The following is a 9,554-nucleotide window of genomic DNA, read 5'->3' as shown; positions in this document are numbered from 1 at the left end:
CCCACCACCCAGCCCCCTTTCTGAGGACAGTGCCCGATGCCATCCCCGCTGTCTCCCCAACTCTTGCAGGAGTGTCCATCCCAGGACGGTCAGTCCCTCTCCTGGCTGCTGTGAGCGTGATGGCGTAGCCAAGATGGTATTAGGGCTGGCGTGGGGCGGTTTAGGGTGGCGGCTGATGGGATTTACCCACAGGGGAGGAGGGGGAGAGAAAAGAACCATCTTGGACACGCCACCTGCTTACGGCTCCCGCGTGCCCGAGCCTGTGCGTCACGGGGAGCCGGTCCCGGTGTCTGCTAGGTGGCTGTTTGACACCTCCGGGCAGGTAGTAAGCAGTTCTCTGATGTGGTGACCTGCAGTTGACCCTCTTGGATAAGCTCATTCCCAGCAAACCTACTCAGAAAATGACTGATGCGGCCATTTGCAGCCACCCTGCCCCTGTCAGCTCTAGGCTGACCCAGAGAGGGTCGGGAGGGTCAGGACGGCTGCAGGTTCACCACAGCAGGTGACACAGGAAGGTCACTGCAGGTATATCACACCAGGACTGCCTGTAAACCGGCTGCAGTGTGGAAGGGGTGGCATGCGCTACGCCCACACTGCATTGCCCTCAGGCGGTGCCACGTCTATGATGGAGGGACGTTCCTTCCACCACAGAGGAATGGGGAGGAGAGTGGGGAGCTCTGCCTGGGTCACTGGCCACCCTGAAGAACAACGAGCCCAACAACACAAGGCGCTTCTGTGCCTGCAGGGTGTCCGAGGAAAAGATAAGCTGAGGGTGAAATCAGCAACTGAAAAGCCAGGCTGCCATCTGGTGGAAAAAAAGCTCTAGGTTACGGCTATGGGCGGGAGACAGCCGCATGTGATGGGTAGAAGAGGCAAGGAAAGGGGTAAGCAAGGGAAGGGGAAATGTAGGCAAGGCAGGCCTTTCCTTTCCTTTCCTTTCCTTTCCTTTCCTTTCCTTTCCTTTCCTTTCCTTTCCTTTCCTTTCCTTTCCTTTCCTTTCCTTTCCTTTCCTTTCCTTTCCTTTCCTTTCCTTTCCTTTCCTTTCCTTTCCTTTCCTTTCCTTTCCTTTCCTTTCCTTTCCTTTCCTTTCCTTTCCTTTCCCTGATTCCAGCTCCATCCCTAAAGTTGTTATTCTGGCCCCATAATTCCTACCACAACCACACAGTCCCTGTCCCACCTCCAGTGATTTCAGCTGCTGCCTTATAGTCCTATGCCAGCCCTACAGTGGTTCCTGCTCCAGCCCTACAAGTTTTATTTCTCCACTGGCCCTGATGTTTCTGCTCCAGCTCTGCATCTTCCTGATGCTGCTATGTGAAGCTGCTCCTGGATCAAGGCAGGATCTTCATTTCATCTTCAGTTCTCTGATGCTTCCACTTCAGCTCTAGAATCCATATTCCAGCCCCAGCCCTATCCAACAGTGCCTATCCCAGCCCCAAAGCCCCTATCTAGCCCCACAGTGGTTTCACCCTAAGCCCCACCTTCTCTATGTCACTGCCAGCTCTGCTGCCTCAGCTCCAGCTCCTCAGCTTTCCACTGCCTATGGCTAAAAGCTGCTCCTGGTTGTCACTTTGCTCCTGTGCTGTTGACAAGCTGATGAATCAGTCACTGTCATCACTTAACATCTCTATGAGCTGCCACTCTCATCCCAATGGGAATGATTTTGGGGGCAAATGGGCCCTGGCCCACAGCACACACTTTGCCTTACATCCTGCCTGCCCACAGGCAACTCAGTCAGCATTAGATGCTGGGAACAGCTGCTCGGTCCCTGGTTCTGCATCCCAAAAAGTGCCCCTGGGCTGGCTATGAGCCCAGGATCAGACCTGAGACATCCACTCCCAGCTTGTGGATGTTACCATTGATGGGAGTGCTGGAACCCCCCTGGCAGTTCCTGTAGCCCCCAAGCTTCAGCTCCAACCCCATCCCCATGGGATTTATCCACATCCAGCCTCACCATTTCCATTGCTTCACATTAATTTGGGTCTAGATCCAGGTTCATTTTGTACTGATTCTATTTTATTGTTTATTCTTTTAGTTTTACATTATCCTAATTGTATTAAGATTTAATTATACTATTGCATTGTCATGTTTTTTATTTTATTCTGTTTTAAAAATGTTATTACTAGATATATGATGTTTTTTTAAAAAAATATTATAGGGCTGGGGCTGTGAGGCCAGAGGGAATATTGAAGCTCCTGGGGATGAATCCAGACCCAAACCAATGTAGAGCAATAAAAACTCTGGGGCTGGATAAATCTCATGCAGCTGGGGGTGGAATCACTGTGGGGCTGGGATAGGAACTCTGTAAATAAGATGCTTGGCCCTGATACGTGGTCAAACAACTCAAACAATGCCCTGTTTTGCAAACTACCAATGGTGGGCTGAGAGGGGCATCATGTGCTGTTGTTTGCTGTTGAATCATACTAAAAATCTGGCACACTGCCTCAGTCTGGCAGACGAGACTCAAATCAACCTGCTTACAACAAGACAAAGATTTGGCAGATAAACTGCTAAACTGACCTGTAGGCATATCACTGGTGGTCAACTCCGTCCCATTATGGCAGTCCGGTCCACTTTACATATAATAGGTTCTTCTAATATATTCCTCCTTGGAGCATATGGAGATTCTTCCATTGGGTTTTAGGGATGCTCACCAAGGATACTCCTGAAAGTCGGAAGAAAGATATTTGTCCACAGTCATTGGTATAGGTGATTTACATCAGTCTCTGATGATGCTTTCTTTTTGTTTGCTTTAAAATAATTGCTTTAATATTGCCGTGATAAAATGCACGATCCTATCTTGTAGTATAATAGTTTTAGATTTCATAGTGTGTAGTAAATAATTCTGATTGAGTTCTTTTTGTCTAATCATTTATCATAATAAATAATGCATTGTTGTAAAAATCTATCTGATTCGCTGTCATTAAAACCTGTGGGATAATCACTGTAGGGTTGGGATTGGGACCCTGGGGCCGAACTATGGACTGTGGGGCAGGATATGGCCTGTGGGCTACGAAAGGGATTGTGGGCCGGGGGAAGGGACTGCGGGCCACGGTAGGGACTGTGGCCTGGGAAGGGGGCTTGTGGGTGGGATAGAGAATGCGGGTCGGGGTGGGGTCTGTAAGGCCGGGATAGGATCCGTGGAGGCGGAATAAGGACTGTAGGGCCGAAATAAAGTCAGTACAGCGGGGATACGGACTCTGGGGAAGGGGAGGGAAATCTCCCCGAAGGACATCAAGCGCCACCAATCGCAGCACGAAGAAGAAAACGGATCGGCCAATCGCACCCCGGTGGCCACGCGTTGCCCAATGAGAACCGGCCGTCCCTCACTGCCGCCTTCCCGCCAAACCCACACCATGCGCCACCGCACGCCGCGCGAACAAGCCCCGACTCGCTCCCCTCGAGCGACTCCCGGCAGGTCCTCGCGGGACACTAAAAATCGGGGGTAGGTTCCGCCGTGGTAACTTCGCGCACAGGACAAAAGATAACCAAAATTTTCGTGGAATACAGTAACCCTGCGGTCACATACCGCGACTCACTCGACGAGCATAAACAGCATCAAGCCAGGTCACTATTTGGATGGGAGACTGCCTGGAAATCCCGGGTGCTACACCTTTTTTTTACCGGGCGCGGCGACATGGATGGAGCTCTCTTCTTCTGCTTGGGCAGCTGTATTGCGGGGCAGGAGGGAGCGGGCAATTGTACCTCGTGTTCCTAGCGTGACTTGTTGTCCATTTGTGGCATTGATTCCAGATATAGGATGTGGTGTTGGCCTTCGCAGCCGGGGTGGCTGTGTGGTGTGCGTGTGTGTGTGTGTGAGGCTGTGGAGCAGGGAGCGCAGGTGGTGGTTTGCGCTCGTGAGCGTTGCAGACGGGTTGAGAGGTGCCTACGGCCATACCACCCTGAGAACGCCCGATCTCGTCTGATCTCGGAAGCTAAGCAGGGTCGGGCCCGGTTAGTACTTGGATGGGAGACCGCCTGGGAATACCGGGTGCTGTAGGCCTTTTATGTTGCTGGGGGCTGGAGGTCTCTTGTTTTGCTTGGGCAGCCGTTCAGAGCGGCCGAAGGGTGCGGGCACGTGTGGCGTGCATGCTGCTTGTGGATTTTTTAAAGTCGGGTCCGGATACCGAGTCAGAGATTGGCCTGGGCAGTTCTGGTGCCCTAGTCTTGTGTCCATGGGGCTTTGGGGCTGGGCGGAGAGGTGGTGCGTGGTGCTGGTGAGTGGGCTGGAGGTCTCAGGTTTTGCTTGGGCAGCCGTGCTGCGGGGCAGGAGGGAGTGGGCAGTGGTGCCTGGTGTGGCTGAGGTAGTTTGTGTGGCTGGCGTGCCTAGCGTGACTTGTTGTCCTTTTGCAGCATTTGCCCAGGCGCAGGATGTGGTGGTGGCCTTGGCAGGCGGGGTGGCTGTGTGGTGTGCGTGTGTGTGAGGCTGTGGAGCAGGGAGCGCAGGTGGTGGTTTGCGCTCGTGAGCGTTGCAGACGGGTTGAGAGGTGCCTACGGCCATACCACCCTGAGAACGCCCGATCTCGTCTGATCTCGGAAGCTAAGCAGGGTCGGGCCCGGTTAGTACTTGGATGGGAGACCGCCTGGGAATACCGGGTGCTGTAGGCCTTTTATGTTGCTGGGGGCTGGAGGTCTCTTGTTTTGCTTGGGCCTTTTATGTTGCTGGGGGCTGGAGGTCTCTTGTTTTGCTTGGGCAGCCGTTCAGAGCGGCCGAAGGGTGCGGGCACGTGTGGCGTGCATGCTGCTTGTGGATTTTTTAAAGTCGGGTCCGGATACCGAGTCAGAGATTGGCCTGGGCAGTTCTGGTGCCCTAGTCTTGTGTCCATGGGGCTTTGGGGCTGGGCGGAGAGGTGGTGAGTGGGCTGGAGGTCTCAGGTTTTGCTTGGGCAGCCGTGCTGCGGGGCAGGAGGGAGTGGGCAGTGGTGCCTGGTGTGGCTGAGGTAGTTTGTGTGGCTGGCGTGCCTAGCGTGACTTGTTGTCCTTTTGCAGCATTTGCCCAGGCGCAGGATGTGGTGGTGGCCTTGGCAGGCGGGGTGGCTGTGTGGTGTGCGTGTGTGTGAAGCTGTGGAGCAGGGAGCGCAGGTGGTGGTTTGCGCTCGTGAGCGTTGCAGACGGGTTGAGAGGTGCCTACGGCCATACCACCCTGAGAACGCCCGATCTCGTCTGATCTCGGAAGCTAAGCAGGGTCGGGCCCGGTTAGTACTTGGATGGGAGACCGCCTGGGAATACCGGGTGCTGTAGGCCTTTTATGTTGCTGGGGGCTGGAGGTCTCTTGTTTTGCTTGGGCAGCCGTTCAGAGCGGCCGAAGGGTGCGGGCACGTGTGGCGTGCATGCTGCTTGTGGATTTTTTAAAGTCGGGTCCGGATACCGAGTCAGAGATTGGCCTGGGCAGTTCTGGTGCCCTAGTCTTGTGTCCATGGGGCTTTGGGGCTGGGCGGAGAGGTGGTGCGTGGTGCTGGTGAGTGGGCTGGAGGTCTCATGTTTTGCTTGGGCAGCCGTGCTGCGGGGCAGGAGGGAGTGGGCAGTGGTGCCTGGTGTGGCTGAGGTAGTTTGTGTGGCTGGCGTGCCTAGCGTGACTTGTTGTCCTTTTGCAGCATTTGCCCAGGCGCAGGATGTGGTGGTGGCCTTGGCAGGCGAGGGTGGCTGTGTGGTGTGCGTGTGTGTGAGGCTGTGGAGCAGGGAGCGCAGGTGGTGGTTTGCGCTCGTGAGCGTTGCAGACGGGTTGAGAGGTGCCTACGGCCATACCACCCTGAGAACGCCCGATCTCGTCTGATCTCGGAAGCTAAGCAGGGTCGGGCCCGGTTAGTACTTGGATGGGAGACCGCCTGGGAATACCGGGTGCTGTAGGCCTTTTATGTTGCTGGGGGCTGGAGGTCTCTTGTTTTGCTTGGGCCTTTTATGTTGCTGGGGGCTGGAGGTCTCTTGCTTTGCTTGGGCAGCCGTGCTGCGGGGCAGGAGGGAGTGGGCAATGGTGCCTCGTGTGGCTGAGGTAGTTTGTGTGGCTGGCGTGCCTAGCGTGACTTGTTGTCCTTTTGTAGCATTTGCCCAGGCGCAGGATGTGGTGGTGGCCTTGGCAGGCGAGGGTGGCTGTGTGGTGTGCGTGTGTGTGAGGCTGTGGAGCAGGGAGCGCAGGTGGTGGTTTGCGCTCGTGAGCGTTGCAGACGGGTTGAGAGGTGCCTACGGCCATACCACCCTGAGAACGCCCGATCTCGTCTGATCTCGGAAGCTAAGCAGGGTCGGGCCCGGTTAGTACTTGGATGGGAGACCGCCTGGGAATACCGGGTGCTGTAGGCCTTTTATGTTGCTGGGGGCTGGAAGTCTCTTGTTTTGCTTGGGCCTTTTATGTTGCTGGGGGCTGGAGGTCTCTTGTTTTGCTTGGGCAGCCGTTCAGAGCGGCCGAAGGGTGCGGGCACGTGTGGCGTGCATGCTGCCTGTGGATTTTTTTAAAGTCGGGTCCGGATACCGAGTCAGAGATTGGCCTGGGCAGTTCTGGTGCCCTAGTCTTGTGTCCATGGGGCTTTGGGGCTGGGCGGAGAGGTGGTGCGTGGTGCTGGTGAGTGGGCTGGAGGTCTCAGGTTTTGCTTGGGCAGCCGTGCTGCGGGGCAGGAGGGAGTGGGCAGTGGTGCCTGGTGTGGCTGAGGTAGTTTGTGTGGCTGGCGTGCCTAGCGTGACTTGTTGTCCTTTTGCAGCATTTGCCCAGGCGCAGGATGTGGTGGTGGCCTTGGCAGGCGGGGTGGCTGTGTGGTGTGCGTGTGTGTGAGGCTGTGGAGCAGGGAGCGCAGGTGGTGGTTTGCGCTCGTGAGCGTTGCAGACGGGTTGAGAGGTGCCTACGGCCATACCACCCTGAGAACGCCCGATCTCGTCTGATCTCGGAAGCTAAGCAGGGTCGGGCCCGGTTAGTACTTGGATGGGAGACCGCCTGGGAATACCGGGTGCTGTAGGCCTTTTATGTTGCTGGGGGCTGGAGGTCTCTTGTTTTGCTTGGGCCTTTTATGTTGCTGGGGGCTGGAGGTCTCTTGTTTTGCTTGGGCAGCCGTTCAGAGCGGCCGAAGGGTGCGGGCACGTGTGGCGTGCATGCTGCCTGTGGATTTTTTTAAAGTTGGGTCCGGATACCGAGTCAGAGATTGGCCTGGGCAGTTCTGGTGCCCTAGTCTTGTGTCCATGGGGCTTTGGGGCTGGGCGGAGAGGTGGTGCGTGGTGCTGGTGAGTGGGCTGGAGGTCTCAGGTTTTGCTTGGGCAGCCGTGCTGCGGGGCAGGAGGGAGTGGGCAGTGGTGCCTGGTGTGGCTGAGGTAGTTTGTGTGGCTGGCGTGCCTAGCGTGACTTGTTGTCCTTTTGCAGCATTTGCCCAGGCGCAGGATGTGGTGGTGGCCTTGGCAGGCGGGGTGGCTGTGTGGTGTGCGTGTGTGTGAAGCTGTGGAGCAGGGAGCGCAGGTGGTGGTTTGCGCTCGTGAGCGTTGCAGACGGGTTGAGAGGTGCCTACGGCCATACCACCCTGAGAACGCCCGATCTCGTCTGATCTCGGAAGCTAAGCAGGGTCGGGCCCGGTTAGTACTTGGATGGGAGACCGCCTGGGAATACCGGGTGCTGTAGGCCTTTTATGTTGCTGGGGGCTGGAGGTCTCTTGTTTTGCTTGGGCCTTTTATGTTGCTGGGGGCTGGAGGTCTCTTGTTTTGCTTGGGCAGCCGTTCAGAGCGGCCGAAGGGTGCGGGCACGTGTGGCGTGCATGCTGCCTGTGGATTTTTTTAAAGTCGGGTCCGGATACCGAGTCAGAGATTGGCCTGGGCAGTTCTGGTGCCCTAGTCTTGTGTCCATGGGGCTTTGGGGCTGGGCGGAGAGGTGGTGCGTGGTGCTGGTGAGTGGGCTGGAGGTCTCATGTTTTGCTTGGGCAGCCGTGCTGCGGGGCAGGAGGGAGTGGGCAGTGGTGCCTGGTGTGGCTGAGGTAGTTTGTGTGGCTGGCGTGCCTAGCGTGACTTGTTGTCCTTTTGCAGCATTTGCCCAGGCGCAGGATGTGGTGGTGGCCTTGGCAGGCGGGGTGGCTGTGTGGTGTGCGTGTGTGTGAGGCTGTGGAGCAGGGAGCGCAGGTGGTGGTTTGCGCTCGTGAGCGTTGCAGACGGGTTGAGAGGTGCCTACGGCCATACCACCCTGAGAACGCCCGATCTCGTCTGATCTCGGAAGCTAAGCAGGGTCGGGCCCGGTTAGTACTTGGATGGGAGACCGCCTGGGAATACCGGGTGCTGTAGGCCTTTTATGTTGCTGGGGGCTGGAGGTCTCTTGTTTTGCTTGGGCCTTTTATGTTGCTGGGGGCTGGAGGTCTCTTGTTTTGCTTGGGCAGCCGTTCAGAGCGGCCGAAGGGTGCGGGCACGTGTGGCGTGCATGCTGCCTGTGGATTTTTTTAAAGTCGGGTCCGGATACCGAGTCAGAGATTGGCCTGGGCAGTTCTGGTGCCCTAGTCTTGTGTCCATGGGGCTTTGGGGCTGGGCGGAGAGGTGGTGCGTGGTGCTGGTGAGTGGGCTGGAGGTCTCAGGTTTTGCTTGGGCAGCCGTGCTGCGGGGCAGGAGGGAGTGGGCAGTGGTGCCTGGTGTGGCTGAGGTAGTTTGTGTGGCTGGCGTGCCTAGCGTGACTTGTTGTCCTTTTGCAGCATTTGCCCAGGCGCAGGATGTGGTGGTGGCCTTGGCAGGCGGGGTGGCTGTGTGGTGTGCGTGTGTGTGAAGGCTGTGGAGCAGGGAGCGCAGGTGGTGGTTTGCGCTCGTGAGCGTTGCAGACGGGTTGAGAGGTGCCTACGGCCATACCACCCTGAGAACGCCCGATCTCGTCTGATCTCGGAAGCTAAGCAGGGTCGGGCCCGGTTAGTACTTGGATGGGAGACCGCCTGGGAATACCGGGTGCTGTAGGCCTTTTATGTTGCTGGGGGCTGGAGGTCTCTTGTTTTGCTTGGGCCTTTTATGTTGCTGGGGGCTGGAGGTCTCTTGCTTTGCTTGGGCAGCCGTTCAGAGCGGCCGAAGGGTGCGGGCACGTGTGGCGTGCATGCTGCCTGTGGATTTTTTTAAAGTCGGGTCCGGATACCGAGTCAGAGATTGGCCTGGGCAGTTCTGGTGCCCTAGTTTTGTGTCCATGGGGCTTTGGGGCTGGGCGGAGAGGTGGTGCGTGGTGCTGGTGAGTGGGCTGGAGGTCTCAGATTTTGCTTGGGCAGCCGTGCTGCGGGGCAGGAGGGAGTGGGCAGTGGTGCCTGGTGTGGCTGAGGTAGTTTGTGTGGCTGGCGTGCCTAGCGTGACTTGTTGTCCTTTTGCAGCATTTGCCCAGGCGCAGGATGTGGTGGTGGCCTTGGCAGGCGGGGTGGCTGTGTGGTGTGCGTGTGTGTGAGGCTGTGGAGCAGGGAGCGCAGGTGGTGGTTTGCGCTCGTGAGCGTTGCAGACGGGTTGAGAGGTGCCTACGGCCATACCACCCTGAGAACGCCCGATCTCGTCTGATCTCGGAAGCTAAGCAGGGTCGGGCCCGGTTAGTACTTGGATGGGAGACCGCCTGGGAATACCGGGTGCTGTAGGCCTTTTATGTTGCT

At 57.0% G+C, this 9,554-nt stretch overlaps 10 non-coding genes across 10 annotated transcripts; all 10 read left to right on the top strand.

The window, feature by feature from the left end:
* The first annotated feature begins 3,881 nt into the window (after positions 1–3,881).
* LOC130257098 (5S ribosomal RNA) lies at positions 3,882–4,000 on the top strand. Its single transcript, XR_008841241.1, has one exon. It is a non-coding gene; the product is annotated as a 5S ribosomal RNA (ribosomal RNA).
* A 486-nt stretch (positions 4,001–4,486) lies between these two features.
* On the top strand, positions 4,487–4,605 carry LOC130257097 (5S ribosomal RNA). The gene has a single exon (XR_008841240.1). It is a non-coding gene; the product is annotated as a 5S ribosomal RNA (ribosomal RNA).
* A 517-nt stretch (positions 4,606–5,122) lies between these two features.
* Positions 5,123–5,241, top strand: LOC130257096 (5S ribosomal RNA). Its single transcript, XR_008841239.1, has one exon. It is a non-coding gene; the product is annotated as a 5S ribosomal RNA (ribosomal RNA).
* Positions 5,242–5,728: 487 nt separating this feature from the next.
* LOC130257095 (5S ribosomal RNA) lies at positions 5,729–5,847 on the top strand. Its single transcript, XR_008841238.1, has one exon. It is a non-coding gene; the product is annotated as a 5S ribosomal RNA (ribosomal RNA).
* Positions 5,848–6,172: 325 nt separating this feature from the next.
* On the top strand, positions 6,173–6,291 carry LOC130257093 (5S ribosomal RNA). Its single transcript, XR_008841237.1, has one exon. It is a non-coding gene; the product is annotated as a 5S ribosomal RNA (ribosomal RNA).
* A 531-nt stretch (positions 6,292–6,822) lies between these two features.
* Positions 6,823–6,941, top strand: LOC130257092 (5S ribosomal RNA). Its single transcript, XR_008841236.1, has one exon. It is a non-coding gene; the product is annotated as a 5S ribosomal RNA (ribosomal RNA).
* A 531-nt stretch (positions 6,942–7,472) lies between these two features.
* Positions 7,473–7,591, top strand: LOC130257091 (5S ribosomal RNA). Its single transcript, XR_008841235.1, has one exon. It is a non-coding gene; the product is annotated as a 5S ribosomal RNA (ribosomal RNA).
* Positions 7,592–8,122: 531 nt separating this feature from the next.
* Positions 8,123–8,241, top strand: LOC130257090 (5S ribosomal RNA). Its single transcript, XR_008841234.1, has one exon. It is a non-coding gene; the product is annotated as a 5S ribosomal RNA (ribosomal RNA).
* A 532-nt stretch (positions 8,242–8,773) lies between these two features.
* Positions 8,774–8,892, top strand: LOC130257089 (5S ribosomal RNA). Its single transcript, XR_008841233.1, has one exon. It is a non-coding gene; the product is annotated as a 5S ribosomal RNA (ribosomal RNA).
* Positions 8,893–9,423: 531 nt separating this feature from the next.
* On the top strand, positions 9,424–9,542 carry LOC130257087 (5S ribosomal RNA). Its single transcript, XR_008841231.1, has one exon. It is a non-coding gene; the product is annotated as a 5S ribosomal RNA (ribosomal RNA).
* The last annotated feature ends 12 nt before the right edge of the window (positions 9,543–9,554 follow it).

This window comes from Oenanthe melanoleuca, chromosome 9 (genome assembly GCF_029582105.1).
Source record: "Oenanthe melanoleuca isolate GR-GAL-2019-014 chromosome 9, OMel1.0, whole genome shotgun sequence".
NCBI classification, from domain to species: domain Eukaryota; kingdom Metazoa; phylum Chordata; class Aves; order Passeriformes; family Muscicapidae; genus Oenanthe; species Oenanthe melanoleuca.
This window is presented reverse-complemented; position numbering and strand designations above follow the sequence as displayed.